General features: G+C 41.7%; 1 protein-coding gene across 1 annotated transcript in view; it reads right to left on the bottom strand.

Moving 5' to 3' along the window:
* The window catches only part of GAREM1 (GRB2 associated regulator of MAPK1 subtype 1), a 253781-nt gene that overhangs the window by 1829 nt on the left and 233700 nt on the right, over nt 1–18252 (bottom strand). The window lies entirely within an intron of this gene.

Here is an 18252-nt window from a genome sequence, read left to right as displayed (position 1 = left end):
CTTTCATCGAAGTATTACAAAATATTACAAAAACACCGTAAGCATGAATGGTAGCTCTCATCCTCCCATGATCCTCCAATATACTTCAGTTTTATTATTCAGTTCAAGAAGCTTAACTCTAGAGGGAATGTACAGTATAATTAGTGATTCTACTGTCTTCAAACAGCATGTGTTTGAAGACAGAAGGTAAGAAATGACACTTTCTGCGAAAACAAGCAGAATCAGTAGTTACAAATGTGGGATTCCCTAGCTAAGAATTAGTTTCAGTGAGGGGGGAAAAAGAGAAAGTCAAATTTAGTTTTACCACAGAACTGTAAACTTGCTTTTGGTGACCTTCATATCCTTATCTGTGTAAAAAAAAAAAAAAAATCCTAAAAATGGGACTTAAGGTGGCTGGACCTGGATTCTAATCTACAAAAAGACCCCAACTAGCCTGTAGTCATGTAGAGAGCAATTCTATAAAAGGCACCTGTGGGAAACCTATAAATATTTGGCCTACTTTCTTTTATAGAATACTAGTATAGCATGGAAATGTGTGCTCATATTTTAGACATGACACCAGCCACAGAGGGGAGAGTGTGGTGCAGTGGTTAAAGCTACAGCCTCAGCACCCTGGGGTTGTGGGTTCAAACCCATGCTGCTCCTTGTGACCCTGGGCAAGTCACTTAATCCCCCATTGCCCCAGGTACATTAGATAGATTGTGAGCCTACCAGGACAGACAGGGAAAAATGCTTGAGTACCTGGATGATCTCATGTAAACCGTTCTGAGCTCTCCTGGGAGAACGGTATAGAAAATTAAATAAATAAAATAAAAAAAAAATAAAAATAAAAAAATAATGCTCATGCCTAGATTGCTAAAAACAGGTCTGAATTCTAGTATGCTATAATTTATGTGCATAACTGTGCGCTCCACCCATATGTACGCCACTTCAAACTGCACGCCATTGCATTTAGGCACAATTATATAGAATAGTGCCAGAAGATGGAAATGAGGTTAAAACCCTTGAGAGTATTCCTACGTCTGCTATGGAGAGACCCAAAGCAGCTCCTAGGAATACTCACAAACCAAGCCTTCCAGAAAGGAAACCTCCTCAAGGCCTGCCTAAAGCAGGCAGATCTGATTTAGCTTTCTCTAAGCCAATTGTAGGTAAACAGACTGAAAGACTACATCTCCCAGCAGGCACAGGGCCAGGGAAAGGAAAGAGCAAGAATGGAATACTAGCCACACAGGCTCAAACTGGTTTAGGCCAGATGAGAAGTTCTCTGAGAGCAGGTTACCCTAACATACCTGCAGGGAGGACTAATCAGCTCCCTGTAGTGAAAGGAAAAGGAGTAGCTTTCCCACAGAGGGACACACAGAGCTAGGGCCAGCATCAGAGGCAACAGCCGCTCCAGACCCAGCAAGCCAGAGCCACTCAGCAAGCTGAAAGCAGCAGATTGCAAGCACAGAGAGCCGGAAAGCCACAGTCCACCTCATGGCAACAAGCCCAGACTGAGGTTGGTGAGGTAGAGGCTACTGAGAAGAATGATTCTGTGTTTGGGCCAGATAGTGAGATGGCTGATGATGACCTTATTTGTGATACAGAAGTAGAGGGAATGGAACAGATCAATATAAGGCTGAAATTTTGTTGAATTCTTCTACGACGGGAACTCCCTACAGCTATTTCCTAATGGCGATCTGCACGGGGCAGGAGTGTAGGAAAATCGCTCCTGCCTCGAAAGCCCGCTAGACCACCAGGTAAGGCCGGGATGCCGGAGGGAAGACATAACGATGTTTCTTTTTTTCTTTTTTCCCCCTCCCCAAAAAATTGCGAATATGTGAAATCGCGATTACCGAAACCGCGAATGGGGAGGGGTAAGTGTATACCAATACCAAGTTGCCAAAAGAACCTTACAAAACTGCTCGGCTGAGGTTTGTGTGTACTAGGGACGGCCACTTGCTAAGCTCAGCTTGGCCGTGCCTGGTCACAATAGCTAGAATGCTGGCATTTACCTATTTATTTATTTATTTAATTTGTTTTCTATCCCAAAGAGCTCAGAACGGGTTACAGGTATGCCAGGATGTGCACACATATGCCCATATACCAGTATTCTGGGCATTTACATGTGTTCTTGGCATCTAAATGTTGGGGCCTTTTTTGGTAGAATTACCCTCTTAGAGGTAATTTTATAACAAGTACCTACTAAAAATACTATTTAAGGTGCCTCTTCTTATACAATACCAAAAATCTGGCTTGATGTATGGTACAATTATTATTATTTTTATTTTTTTACCATACCTAGATGTTAGTATGAATGCACATAGATCACAACATTTTTATAATGTACACACAGAAACATAGAAAAAAGCGGCAGAAAAGGGCTATAGCCCACCAAGTCTGCCCATTCCAAGTATTCCTCCCCCCTGAGTTTACTCACTTAAAGATCCCATGTGAGTATCCCATTTTCTCTTAAAATCTGTCACGCTGCTGGCCTTTATCACCTGGAGTGGGAGTCTGTTCCAATGATCCACCACTCTCTCGGTGAAGAAGTACTTCCTGGAGTCGCCATGAAACTTCCCTCCCCTGACTTTCAGCGGATGCCCTCTGGTGGTCGAGGGTCCCATGAGCCAGAAGATATCATCTTCTGACTCGATGCGTCCCGTGATGTACTTATACGTTTCAATCATATCTCCCCATTCTCTTCTTTCCTCAAGTGAGTACAGCCGCAATTTCTTTAGTCTTTCTTCATACGTGAGATCCTTGAGCCCCAAGACCATCCTGGTGGCCGTTCGCTGTACCGACTCGATCCTCAGCACGTCCTTTCGGTAGTGTGGTCTCCAAAACTGAACACAGTACTCTAAGTGAAGCCTCACCATGGCTCTGTACAACGGCATCATGACTTCAGGTCTCCTGCTGACGAAACTTCTACGGATACATCCCATCATTTGTCTTACCCTGGAGGTAGCCTTCTCCATTTGATTGGCAACCTTCATGTCCTCGCTAATGATCACTCCTAGATTGCGTTCCGCCGTGGTCCTAACCAAGGTCTCACCATTTAGTACATAAGTTCTACGCGGGTTTCTCTTACCCAGGTGCATTATCTTGCATTTTTTAGCATTGAAGCCTAGCTGCCAAGTAGTCGACCATTGTTCCAGAAGCAGTAGGTCGTGTGTCATATTATCAGGTAATAAGCTTCTACCTACTATGTTGCAAAGTTTGGTGTCGTCGGCGAACAGTGATACCCTTCCTCTAAGTCCCTGCGTCATATCTCTTATGAATAAGTTGAATAGAATCGGGCCCAGGACCGAGCCCTGCGGCATTCCACTGATCACGTCCAATGCTTCGGATGGGGTACCGTTCACCACCACCTTCTGAAGTCTACCGCTCAGCCAATCCCCAACCCATGTAGTTAGAGTGTCTCCTAATCCTATCGATTTCAGCTTGTTCAGTAATCTTCGATGAGGGACGCTATCAAATGCTTTACTGAAGTCCAAATATACCACATCCAGTGACTCTCCGGCGTCTAGTTGTCTAGTAACCCAGTCAAAAAAGCTAATCAGATTAGATTGGCAGGATCTTCCCTGGGTGAACCCGTGTTGGTGTGGATCACGCAGTTTTTTTTCGTCGAGGATTGTGTCAATATTCTGTTTGATCAGTGTTTCCATGAGTTTACACACTATAGACGTGAGACTCACTGGTCTGTAGTTTGCTGTCTCTGTCCTGCAGCCCTTTTTGTGGAGTGGGATTATGTTGGCGGTTTTCCAGTCCAAGGGGACCCTTCCTGTGCTTAGGGAAAGATTGAAAAGAACAGATAATGGTTCAGCCAGGACTTCCCTTAACTCCCTGAGCATTCTGGGGTGTAGGTTATCTGGTCCCATGGCTTTGTTTACTTTGAGTCTTGATAGTTCGTCGTAGACGCTACTGGGCATAAATTCGAAATCTTGAAACGGGTCTTTCTGGTTATCTCTCGTCTGCAGCTGTGGACCAGCTCCCGGCACTTCGCGGGTGAACACTGAACAGAAGTATTGGTTTAGTAGTTCTGCCTTTTCAGAATCTGATTCCGCAAAGTTACCGTCTGATTTCTTCAGGCGTACTATCCCATCTTTGTTTCTTTTCCTGTCATTAATATAGCTGAAGAAAGATTTATCCCCTTTCTTAATTTTCCGTGCTAGCTCTTCCTCCATTCGGAGTTTGGCCTCTCTGACTGCTGTTTTGACAGCTTTAGATCTGTCTAGATAGTCCTCTTTTGCCTCCTCTCTGCCTAAATGTTTGTAGGTGATAAATGCGTCTTTTTTCTGTTTAACTAGGTCTGAAATTTCTTTACTGAACCATTGTGGCCTTTTGTTTCTCCTGCGTTTACTTACTGTCTTTATGTATCGGTCTGTTGCTTCGTGTAGTATGGACTTCAGAGACGACCACATGTCCTCCACATTGTCAGATTTTGCTTGTTTATGTAGCTCCTGATGGACAAAATCTCCCATGCGGTTGAAGTCTGTACCTCTAAAGTTGAGAACCCTTGTTGCTGTGTTTGTCTTAGGGAAACCTTTCTTGAGGTTGAGCCATACCATATTATGGTCGCTGGAGGCCAGTGTGTCTCCTACTGAGACTTCCGTGACGCTATCTCCGTTGGTGAAAACTAGGTCTAGTAACGCCTGGTCCCTGGTGGGCTCCAATACCAATTGCTTGACACGTGCACCCTTTATGAAGTTTAATATTCTTTTGCTGCTACCCATAGTTGCGGAGAGTGTGTTCCAATCTGCATCTGGCATGTTGAAGTCTCCTAGCATTACTGAGTCCCCGTGCAGTGTGATGTTCTCTATGTCCTCGATTAATTCTATGTCTTTGTCCTCCTGTTGCCTGGGAGGTCTATATATCACACCAAGGTATAGGCATTTTTCATTCCCTCTGGCCAGGTTCACCCAGAGGGAATGAAAAATGCCTATACCTTGGTATGATATACTTGTATGTTTTGCCAAATTCTCCACGTGACCACCATCAACATATGTGCCATGTGAATAACACCCATACTTTTATGCAGGTCAGTATTTTATAAGACTTCATTTACACATAAAAGTGGTTACCTATGAATGCAAATGACTAATATACTGAAATTTATGCGCTTTGTTTGTACCTAAAACTAGGCACCACCTTAAAGAATTACCCCATTACTGCGCCCTCCTCCCCCTCCCCCCCCCCCCTTGTTGGTGAGGAAGAAAACAGCATTTGATTTCAAGAAAGCTTGAAAAGCACACAGGAGAATCTCTAAGGATGAGGAAGGGATGGTTTATGACACGGAGGGGCAGACTGGCCTTATGGCCTTAATCTGCCTTCATTTTTCTTTATTTCTATGTAAAGGGATGTGAAATGGTAATGGGTGCACTGAACACATAGGAGCTCATAATAATAAAAAAAAAGTCTAAAAAGTGGCCTAAATAGCTAATTGGACGATCAAAAAGCCTGATCGTCCAAGTACCCATAATCAAAGCTGGTTTTAGACGTATCTAAAACCAGCTACAAAAAATACAGCCATGCCTCCTGTGACCTCAACCATTGCCCCTCATATCTCCTTACCACCTCTAGTGTAAAATTCCGCACCATAACTCTACAATGGATCCAATTCACGCTCACAGAAGGCACATTCCCTGCTGACCTCAGCGAAATTGTCATCACCCCAATCCAAAAAGACCCAAAAGCACCACAAAACCTCCCATCTAACTTTAGACCTATAGCCTCAATTCCGCTATATGTCAAAATTATAGAAGGCCTAGTAGCCAAACTACTCACCAATTACATAGAGGACCATAACCTACTCCACCCCATGCAATCAGGCTTCAGAACAAACTTCAGCACAGAGACACTACTAGGCTCCCTTATGGATACCGTCAGACAACAACTTAGTACAGGGAAAAAAATGCTACTCATACAACTGGACCTATCGGCGGCATTCGACCTAGTAGACCACAACATCCTTCTACAGATCTTAGATGCAATAGGCATCTCAGATAAAGTATACTCCTGGTTTGAAGGATTCCTAAAACTCAGAACCTACAGTGTAAAATCAAACAAAGAAAAGTCAGAATCCTGGTCAAACCCCTGCGGCGTACCACAAGGATCTCCACTATCCCCCACCCTCTTCAATCTCTACACTGCTTCTCTAGGAACGCATCTGGATAATCTAGGCATAACCTCCTATAGTTATGCGGATGACATCACCATCCTCGTCCCATATGACCATTCTAAACCTACCATGACAGACAAACTTCACCAAACACTTGAAGCAGTCACAACCTGGATGAAAAATCACAAACTTAAACTCAACCAAGACAAAACCAAATTCATCCTCCTAGAAAATGACAAGATCCAAACCACAACCAACCTAGACATAAACGCAACCAAATATCCCATCCAAACCACCATAAAACTACTAGGCATGACCATAGACAGATGCTGCACAATGCAACCGCAAATAAACAAAACAATTCAAAAATCTTTCGCAATCATGAGAAACCTGAGACAAGTCCGAAAATTCTTTGAAAGAACACAATTCCAACTTATAGTACAATCACTAATACTAGGTATATTGGACTACTGTAACATACTCTTCCTTCCATGTCCTGCAACTACGATAAAACAACTCCAAACAATCCAAAATACAGCTTTGAGACTCATCTTCTCATTGAAAAAACATGACCACATCACTGAAGCCTTCATCAACTCACACTGGCTCCCAATCCAAGAAAGAATCCATTTCAAATTCTACTGCATATTATTTAAAACCCTACACGGAGACAGCCCATCATACCTGAACAATCGCCTCATCCAAGCACCCAGTACCAGACACAGAAAAACGCACTCCCCATTCATACCCCCCCCAATCAAAGAAGTAAAAAGAACAAAACTACACGACGGCCTCCTAGCCACTCAAGCCGCAAGACTGGACAACCAGATCTCCAACCTTCTGATGACCACCCCAGACTATAAGACATTCAGAAAAGAAATAAAAACCACACTTTTCAAAAAATTCCTGAAACAGCAATAACAACACGACCTCTAAATGCCCTTAAGATCTACAACTTACCTCCCTAGATAATCATTGTAATTCTGTCCTTTTTAAATTAACCTTTTGTAATCCGCCTTGAACCGCAAGGTAATGGCGGAATAGAAACCCCTAATGTAATGTAATGTAATGTAATGTAATAAAATGCAGATCTTACTTTTGGGCTGCAAAAATTCAAGGGAGTGATCCAGTATGGGGGGGAGGTTTTTCAATACACAAAAGAAGAACAGGATCTGGGGCTAATCATATTTGATGACCTTTAAAAGTTTCAAGATTCATTAAAATTTTGATGTATCGCAATATCATTAATTCAAAGCGATTTTACAATTAAAAACAGGGTCTTAATTATTAACTACAACAGACACACACGAACATGACGTATTGATACATAAGGGAAGTAGGGAGAACTACAATAAGCATAGTAAAGGACACATGAAAGGAAGGTACAAAAGGAGGGTAAAAAATTTTAAAAGTATTGATAAAAATTGAAAAAAAATTAAGAACTTTTTTAAAAATTCAATTTCTCGGAGCTAAAGCCAGAAAGACACTTGCTCCCAAATTCTGCAAATCAATTTGTATGCACAATTTGTTTAACAAGACCAATCAGCACACATAATTGGCAATTAATACTTCATAATTGACATTAATTGGCACTTAGAAGTTCCATGCAAAATTTGGTTAGGGACATTCTATAAAGTGGTGTGCATCAGTTCTAGTATATGAATCTCAAAAGGGAGCGTGGCTAGGAGAGGAGCACGAGTGGATCGTTGACATTCCTAAAAATTACGTGCACTGTTATAGAATATGCCCAATCCACACACAACTTAGGTGCATGTATTTAGGCCTGGTTTTCCTTGGCCTAATTAGGTATGCCTAAATGTTATGCCATGTACGGCCACCAAGTGTGATTCTATATATGGTGCTAAGCACCTTTATGTTTGGTGCCAATTTTTAAGGACCTATATATAGAATCAGGCCTTTGGTGTATAGAGACAGAAATGACCAGTAGGAAAAAAAGGAAGCAATAGTTTTTCTGTATAAGCTTCTGGTGAGATGAAATTTAAAGCACTAGATGGCTTATAGTGGCCGAACTGGGCTGCATAAATAGCTGGTCTATTTTTGCTGCTATACATCTTAGCTGGCCAGCAGTGAATATCAACTTAACTGGCTAAGTTTACAGTAGTGAAAAATAAACTAGATATTCAATGCCAGTCACTGAATATCCAGGCTCAGCACTAACTGCAGGAGTCAGCCCAGCTAACTCTTGTAGTCTGAACATCAGCTCCCATTATCTTCAAAATGATATACCAAATGGAGTCAACAGTCTTTATGGTATACTGTATAGTCTTCATCAGAAAGTATAGGGAAACATACTTGAAAGATTAAAATATTTATATTTTGGAAAACAGAGGGGACGGGGAAGATATTATAGAGACAATTTAAATACCTTAAGTTAAAAATACACAAAGGACCCCTCTGGCATGAAGGTTAGACTTCAGTGTAATCTATAGAAATGTTTTTACATGGGACAGCTTAGTAGATATAGTGACTACCAAATTCTGAATGGAGTAGATTGATTGATTTTTCACTCCGTCAAAAATTACAAAGACTAGGTGACACTCAATGAAGTTACAGCGAAATACTTTTAAAACCAACAGGAGGAAATTTTTTTCACTCAGAGAATAGTTAAGCTCTGGACCGCATTGCCAGAGGTTGTGGTTAAGAGCGGATAGTGTAGCTGGTTTTAAGAAGGGTTTGGACAATTTCTTGGAAGAAAAGTCCATAGTCTGTAACTGCATGCCCCAGATTGATAGCATGGAATGTTGCTACTCCTAGGGTCTTGGCCAGGTACTAGGGACCTGGATTGGCCACTGTGAGAACGGGCTATTGGGCTCGATGGACCATTCGTCTGACCCAGTAAGGCTATTCTTATGTTCTCTGACATGCCCAACACGCAGTATGATCCAACAGGGTCTCATTTCCTTTGAATACTAGGTACAAGGTTTATAACTGTAAACTCTAACTAGGGGGCAGTTTGAAAAGGAACCCCCTACATATATATTGTAGGCCTTGCAGCATATAGTTTTCCAGGACTGGTAAAATACCTCAGAAATAAATTCTTTCCAGTAATAAGAAGACTTTTTTTATTTCAAGGTTTAAAAACAAGAGTTTAAGTAGGTTAGGACCTATTTTTATCTACTGAGTTACTTCAACCAGTAGTCCAGCTGCCTTCCTATTTAGATTATTGCAATGTGCTGTACTTTTGAGTCCCTGGATGGTTATTATAATGCCTGCAGGTAACACAAAATGCAACAGTATGCTTCTCTGGTCTTCACAAGACCCATGTGGATAAATTGCATTAGTTTCTAGTGGCAGATCATGCATAATTTAAAGCATTAAGTAAGGTCTTTCATATCTTGCATAATAGAGATCCCTTCTATTTGATGAAAATGTTAGTTTTCCATGCCCAAGTGTGTCCACTAAATTTAAGCTAAATTACGTTACTAGAAATCTTGTCCGTAAGTCATATTAGAAGCTCTTGTCTTAGCCTTCTCTGTGGCGATTCCCATGAAAAGGAACAAAAGGCCCACTGAACAAAATAATTTACCATTATGAGAGATTTTAAAAACCTGGTTGTTCCTTGGAGAGGAGAGTGATGGTGGTGGAGGAGGAGTTTGTTTACACTTCATCTCCAGGCTTTTTTAGCCTGTGGCATAGAGATGAAGAATTGTTAAAAAAAAATTTGGGGAATAATTTTGTATGTTATATAAGAAATGAGGAGGAGGGAGGTTGATGTAGAGAAGGGTAGGAATGTAGAGCTTAGAAGTAATAATGGATGGGCAAACTGGATAGTCTAAATGGCCTTTATCTGCTGATCAGAACAAGAAATAACTTAAATAAAACAGCTGATATCAGCTGTGACAGAAATCAGCCAAAATGAAAAGTACCTTTATGTTAGGAAATAGGACAATTTGCATGAGAGGAAGGCTTTTGGGCAGGTACATGGTCATATACCTGCAATATCTCTAGCATTGGTCATTACCTCATCATGCAGCTTCTATAGTTTACAATAAGCAGTGTTGTGAGACCTTCTATCCCTTCCCTTGCAGGTGCCTAAGGGTCAATAGTCATACAACAGTTTCAAAATCTATTCATGAAAGCATCAGTTTACAGATACACGCGAGCACCCAAGAGTACCAAGTAAATGAATGACAAATGAAATATGTAAATCAATTATCCCTAGTGTGTGCATTTAAATACATTTTCATTTTTCATGCAGGCAAACACTAAGCATGACAGAGTGGATTCCTGTTGTATGTGAAACACAGACTCATTCTCCCATTCTGACTATAAACAATTACTCCCAGGCTGGTAGCCATTTCGGGAGAAAAATGAGTTTTGAAGACTCATATTCAAATGCTTTCTTATTTGAATGATAAAATAAGAGTATTTGCATGAGAGGCAAGATGGCATCCTAGAGGTTGGACAAGATGGTTGTTCCTGTAACTTTCCTTATTATGCTAAAGAAACTCCCCAGGAAAGTTACCCCAGTGGATTCAGTGGCTCAGACCACACCTGCAGCTATTTTCTCACTGGTAAGACCAACAGCCTTTATACTTGAAGAGATATGTATAACTATTGTAGGTTTAGAAACATGATGCCAGATAAAGGCCAAATGGTCAATCCAGTCTGCTCATCCACAGTGACCATTATCTCTTTCTCTGAGAGATCACATGTGCCTATCCCACGCCTTCTTGAATTCAGACACAGTCTCTGTCTCCACCACTTCTTCTAGATTGTTCTACACTACCACACTTTCTGTAAAGAGCCTTTCACCTCTTAACTTCATCCTATGCCCTCTCATTCCAGAGCTTCCTTTCAATTGAAAGAGACTCGACTCATGTACATTTACACCCCAGGGTTTATGGTCAGTCTAGAAGAGGTATGCAGGCAGATTGATAGGCTTAAAAATGATAAATCCCCAAGACAGGATGGCATCCATCCGAGGGTAATCAATGAACTGAAAGGGGCTATAACTGAACTGCTTGAAATAATAGCCATTCTGTTGATCAAATCAGGAAGGATTCCGGAAGACTGGAAGGAGGAGAATGTTACGCCGATCTTCAAGAAAGGTTCGAGGGGTGATCCAGGAAACTGATTTCAGGTGAGTCTGATTTCAGTACCGGGAAAGATGGTAGAGATACTGATAAAGGACCGCTTCATTGAGCACCTTGTCGGACACAATCTGATGAGGACCAGCCAGCACAGCTTCAGCAAAGGAAGATCTTGCTTGACGAACTTGCTGTACTTCTTCGAGGGAGTAAACAGGCAGATAGACAAAGGCAACCCGGTCGACATTGTATATCTGGATTTTCAGAAAGCGTTCAACAAGGTTCCGCATGAATGACCACTTCGAAAAATTGCGAGCCATGGAATCGAGGATAAAATACTCACGTGGATTAAAAACTGGCTGGCGGATAGGAAACAGAGAGTAGGGGTAAATGGGCAATACTCAGACTGGAAAAGCATCATGAGTGGAGTGCCGCAGGTAATTGGTACGAGTGAGGTGATTAAATTTGCAGACAATACTAGGTTATTCAGAGTAGTGAAGACGCAGGAGGATTGCGAAGATCTTCAACGTGACAAACATGCTCAAGAAATGGGCCGCAACATTAGGTTCAACATGGATAAGTGTAAGGTGATGCATGTCGGTAACAAAAATCTTATACACAAATACAGAATGTCCAGGGAGGTCCTCAGAGAGACCCCCCAGGAAAGAGACTTGGGAGTACTGGTCAACAAGTCAATGAAGCTGTCCGCGCAATGTGCGGTGGTGGTGAAAAGGGCGAACAGAATGCTAGGAATGATTAAGAAAGGGATAACGAACAGATTGGAGAAAGTTATCATGCTGCTGTACCGGGCCTTGGTATGCCCTCACCTGGAATACTGCATCCAGCACTGGTCACCGTACATGAAGGAGGACACAGTACTACTCGAAAGGATCCAGCGAAGAGCGACTAAAATGGTTAAGGGCCTAGAGGAATTGCCATACAGTGAGAGATTAGAGAAACTGGGCCTCTTCTCCCTTGAAAAGAGGAGACTGAGAGGGGACATGATCAAAACATTCAAGATTCTGAAGGGAATAGACTTAGTAGATAATGCAGGTTGTTCACCCTCTCCAAGGTAGGGAGAATGAGAGGGCACTCTCTAAAGTTAAAAGAGGATAGATTTCATACAAACATAAGGAAGTTCTTCTTCACCCAGAGAGTGGTGGAAAACTGGAACGCTCTTCCGGAGGCTGTTATAGGGGAAAACACCCTCCAGGGATTCAAGACAAAGTTAGACAAGTTCCTGCTGAACCGGAATGTACGCAGGTAGGTCTGGTCTCATTTTTGACCTAGTGGCCGCTGCGGAAGTGGACTGCTGGGCACAATGGACCACTGGTTTGACCCAGCAGCGGCAATTCTTATGTTCTTATATTCCTAACCCGCCTTTCCTTTAAAATATACATATTGAGATCTTTAAATCTGTCCCTATACGCCTTTATGATGAAGACCACACACCATTTTAGTAGCCTTCCTCTGGACCGACTCCATCCTTTTTATATCTTTTTGAAGATGCGATCTCCAGAATTGTACACAATATTCTACATGAGGTCTCACCAGAGTCTTATACAGGGGCATCAATACCTCCTTTTTCCTACTAGTCATACCTCTTCCTATGTATCCTAGCATCCTTCTAGCTTTTGCCGTCACCTTTTCAACCTGTTTGGCCACCTTAAGATCATCACATACAATCACACCCAAGTCCTGCTCTTCTGTCATGCACAAATGTTCTTCACTCCCTAAATCGTACTGTTTCTTTGGGTTTTTGCAGCCAAATGCATGACCTTGCATTTCTTAGCATTAAATTTTAACTGCCAAATTTCAGACCATTCTTCAAGCTTTGCTAGGTCTTTCTTCATGTCATTCACGCCATCCAGGGTGTCTACTCTATTGCAGGTTTTGGTATCATCCGCAAAGAGGTAAATCTTACTTGACAGGCCTTCAGCAATATCACTTATAAAAATTTTAAAAAGAATAAGCTCCAAAACAGAACTTTGAGGCACACCACCTCAGTGCAATCTCCATTGACCACTACTCTCTGTCATCTTCCACTTAACCAGCTCCTGACCTAGCCCGTCGCTTTGGGGCCCATTTTAAGAGCACTCAGTTTATTTATTAGCTGTCTGTGTGGTACACTGTTAAAGGCTTTGCCAAAATCTAAATACACCACATCTAGCACACTCCCTCTATCCAATTCTCTGGACACCCAGTCAAAGAAATAGACCAGATTTGTCCGACAAGACCTACCTCTAGTGAATCCATGTTGCCTCTGGTCCTATAATCCACTGGATTCCAGAAACTTCACCATTCTTTGTTTTAAAAGCATTTCCATTAATTTGCTTACCACAGAAGTCAGATCATGTTAGACTTACAGAATTGAAACAACAAATGGACTCTCTGGAGTCCCAGTTATTGGTTGTATAGAATTCACTCAAACTTTTGAAACTGAATGAAAATCCCTGAGAAGTCTTTTGGCTTCATTGTCAAAAGATACTACTAGTTTGGAATATTTGCTGAGGAAATATTTAAATGTTATATGTTAGAAATTTTGAAAGTTTCCTCAGTCTTTCCCTCTGGTCTCAAGAGTATTCTATTTGCCATCTGCTAAGAAAGAAAGAAAGAGGTAAAGGAGCAGATATTTTGACCCCTATATCTGAGGATAGATTGGACCTAACAGCATTTTTTTGAATCTTCTAAGGATGAGTAGGTAGCGATTTACCATGTCAAAAGCTTTGGATAGATCAAGAAGCATGAGGACGGAGTAGAGGCCCTTGGATTTGGCCAGGAGCAGGTCATTGGAGGGCAATTTCTGTAGCATGAAGAGAGCAAAAGCCAGACTGAAGTGGGTCAAGGATAGCTTGAGATGAAAGAAAGTCAAAAGACAATGGTGGTGAACGGTACGTTTAAGTAGCTTGAATGAGAAGGGAAGGGGAGGTAGGGTCCAGCAAGGGTTTTTTGAGGAGTGGTGTAACAATGGCATGTTTGAAGGTGTCGAGCACCGTTGTGGTGGACACTGATAGGTAGTGGATATCGCAGATAGAGGGGATGACAACAGGAGATATTGGTAAGTAGATGGGAAGCGATGGGAATGTGTAGTAGCATATCAGTTTCAAACATACTTTTTTTGAACCTTCTCAGTTAACTAATTTTTCTGAGTAATAAATTTGTGGTTACTATTCAGGACTTCCCTACCCATCTAGAGGATCCTCAATCATGATTTGTATTAGTTATCTCACTTGAAATTAATGATTTAGGAACAAATTCATCAATGTGTGCTATTGTTAAGATGGCTTATTTAATCATAAGTCGTGCTACTTTAGCACGGGGTCCCTATTTTATCGAATGACATTTTGTGGTAAAATAACCTGTCAACAGTAGCACAGATTGGTGAATACCCCCCAAAGTCTCCTCTAGGACTTAGTAGTGTTTAGTGAATTACTAAACACTTGTTTGCCTGCTGATCTATAATCTCTTACTTCTTTCAATTTTGAGGACTGGAATCATCACTACTTATAGTTGTTTTGTATTACCCATTTCTTAAGGGATATTTTCTGTGGTGTCTGATTTTCTGCACAAGTTATTTTACTTGGAATTTTGTTTAAAATTGCAATAAAGAAAAAATGAATGACAAAATAACCATAGATCAATTTGGGTATGCATTGCTCTAAATATTCAGAGGTACAGTGATCATATGTTCTAACTTCAGATGGGATTAGGGTTACCAAGCCCTCTTTTAAAAGGACATGTCATCCTTTCGGACTTCTTCAGATATATTTGTCTAGGTTTTTTTTTTAATTTTTAGGAAAACATCCTCTTCGATATGCCTATGATCAACACACATCACATAATGGAAGAAACCATCTCTGGCCTATTAGTCAGTTTGGACACATGAGGGTGCTAAAGAGAGAGAAAGTCATTGCTGATCTCTGTTTCTCTCCTGGTTGAATCTGCCAAAAGAATTTTGTTCATGCAGCACAGCTTTAAGCATATATTTTGCAAAGACTTTCACACGTATCTTAGAAGCCAGGCAACATTGTTGAGGGATAGCCCCTCTTCTGATAAGTATGCCTGGCTTCAAACTCGGTTAAATGTAAATCTGGAAGTCTTTAAAAGCACAGTTACTTACTATAACAGGTGTTATCCGGGGACAGCAGGCAGTGAAAAGTGCACCGTCACTTTAAACTTTGTGAAAAAAACATAGTAGATGACGGCAGATAAAGACCCGAATGGTCCATCCAGTCTGCCCAACTTGATTCGATTTAAATTTTTAAATTTTTTCTTCTTAGCAATTTCTGGGCAAGAATCCAAAGCTCTACCTGGTACTATGCTTGAGTTCCTACTGCCGAAATCTCCGTTAAAACCTACTCCAACCCATCTACCCCCTCCCAACCATTGAAACCCTCCCCAGCCCATCCTCCACCAAATGGCCATATACAGACACAGACCATGCAAGTCTGCCCAGTACTGGCCTTAGTTCAATTTTTAATATTATTTTCTGATTCTAGATCCTCTCTGTTCATCCCACGCTTCTTTGAACTCAGTAACAGTTTTACTCTCCACCACCTCTCTCGGGAGTGCATTCCAGGCATCCACCACCCTCTCTGTAAAGTAGAATTTCCTAACATTGCCTTTGAATCTACTACCCCTCAACCTCAAATTATGTCCTCTGGTTTTACCATTTTCCTGCACCGCGCACATGCAAGTACCTTCCCACCCAATGTTGGCTTGAATTCCTCAGTTCTGTAAGCAAGCTAAGAATCCAATTAGGGGAGGTGGAAGGGATATGAGAATATCTGCCTGCTGTACCCGGTAACACCTGTTATGGTAAATAGGACAAGCAGGCAGCATATTCTCACATTTGGGATTCCCTAGCTTACTGAAATGGGATGGAGGGAGAGTTGGCCATTAGGAAGAAAATAAATTCTGTAATACTGCTTGGCCGAAACGACCATCTCGTCTGGAATAGGAATCTAGACGGTAGTGAAATGTGAATGTGTGAACTGAGGACCAAGTAGCTGCTTTACAAATATCCTCAATAGAAGTGGAACGTAGGAAAGTTACTGATGCTGCTATAGCTCGGATCTTGTGTGTTGTAACACGTCCCTCAAGTTGCAGTCTAGCCTGAGCATAGCACAAGGAAATGCAGGCCACCAACCATGAGAAAATAGTTTGGTGACAGGTAGGCCCAATCTGTTAGGGTCAAAGGAGATGAACAGTTGAAGTGAAGATCTGCATGGCTTAGTCTTTTGTATGTAGTAGGCCAAAACATGCTTACAGTACAATGTATGAAGAGCTGTTTTTCCAGGGTGAGAATGAGGCTTTGGGAATAATACTGGAAGTACAATGGCTTGAATCATGTGAAATTCCGAGACTACTTATTGGAGGAATTTACGATGAGTCCTGAGAACCACCTTGTCACTCGATGAGCAGAAGTGACAGAGATCAAAAAGACCTCTTTTCAAGTGAGAAATTTAAGATGAGTAGACCTAGTGGTTCAAACAGCGGCTTCATCAGACTGGCTAGGACTACATTAAGAGTCTAAAAATCTGGAGGCAGTCTGAGTGGAGGATTGAAGTTCACGAAACCTTTCATAAAATGGGAAACTAGTGAATGAGCGGCCAGAGGTTTATTGTTGAAAGGAGCAAAGCACTAATAGCACTGAGGTGAACTCTGACCAAAGTGGTTTTAAGTCCAGAGTTGGATAAATGAAGAAGATAGAGTCCAACATTGATGGAAGAGAAGAGGAGAAAGTGTCCAGGTCAAGGAGATTACACCACGAAATGAAACATGTCCATTTGTGTTGATAGCATTGCTGGGTAGAAGGATTTCTGGAAGCAGATATAATGGCTTCTACTGAGTCAGAAAGATTAAAATCTGCTGAAGTCAGGCCAAGAGGTACCAAGCTGTTAGGTGCAGAGATTGCAGACTGGAATGCAAAAGAGAACCTTGACTCTGAGTGAGTAGTGATGGAAAGATCTGTAATGGAATTGAATCCTTGGCACTCAACTGAAGTAGAAGAGACAACCAAGGTTGCCTGGGCCACTGAGGAGCTATCAGGATCATGACTCTTGCTTGAGCTTAATTAAAGTCTTCAGAATATAAGAGGGATTGGTGGAAATGCATAAAGGAACTTGTTTGTCCAATCTAGAAGAAAGGCATCTGTTTCGAGACGATGAGGAGTACTGTATGAAGCAGAATTGAGGCAACTTGTGATTGTGGGGAAACGCAAACAGGTCTATCTGAGGAGTTCCCCAAAGAGAGAAAATGTGGCACAAGACTGTGGAGTGGAGAGACCACTCATGTAGTCGAAGAAATCTGCTGAGATTGTCTGCTAGGGCTTTCTGTTTGCCTTGCACATATATGGCTTTGAGAAATATGTTGCGAGGAACTGCCCAATTCCAAATGTTCTAAGCTTCTTGACAGAGAGGAAGAGAACCCGTGCCCCCCCTGCTTGTTGATGTACAGACAGTCCCCTGGTTAAGAAAGAGTTATGTTTTTAAAGCTGTTCTTAAGTCGGATATGTATGTAACTCAGAACTTGTAGATTTTAAGATTCTTGCTGCTTACCTCTGCTCCCAGCTGACAAAAGAGCCAACTGTCCCTACCAGTGTTCTCTCTAAGGTACAACATGCACAACCACACACTGTTCTTAATATGGTCATGCATTATTCCTGAATCTGCTGAAGGAGAAATGTAGGAGTCTGCCACTGGAAATACTGCTCGGTGAAATCAAATGAAGCTGCAATTGTGTTCTTAAGTATGAGTTGTACGTAAGTTGGGCATCTGTAACCTGGGAACTACCTGTAGTACATCACCACTTGATTGTCTGTGTGAACAAGAAGGACTTGGTTGGAAGATGATCTTGAAATGTGATGAGAGCTTTGCAAATCTCCTGTAGCTCGAGAAGTCCACAAACCTTGAATCCTGAGATAATCTAAGTGGGCTCCCCAAGCATTCATGGATATGTCCATTTTGTGAGTACCCTCTGATGTGGGGGATGTGAAACAGTAAATCTCTGGAGAGATCTGTCAGATTCAACCACCACTGGAGAGACTGATGAAGAGGTAAGGTGACTTTGATCCACTGGGATAAGGAATCCATGGCCTGA

The sequence above is a fragment of the Geotrypetes seraphini genome, chromosome 2 (assembly GCF_902459505.1).
Source record: "Geotrypetes seraphini chromosome 2, aGeoSer1.1, whole genome shotgun sequence".
Classification (NCBI taxonomy): Eukaryota; Metazoa; Chordata; class Amphibia; order Gymnophiona; family Dermophiidae; genus Geotrypetes; species Geotrypetes seraphini.
Note: the sequence above shows the minus strand (reverse complement) of the source record. Positions and strands in the feature narration are given on the sequence as shown.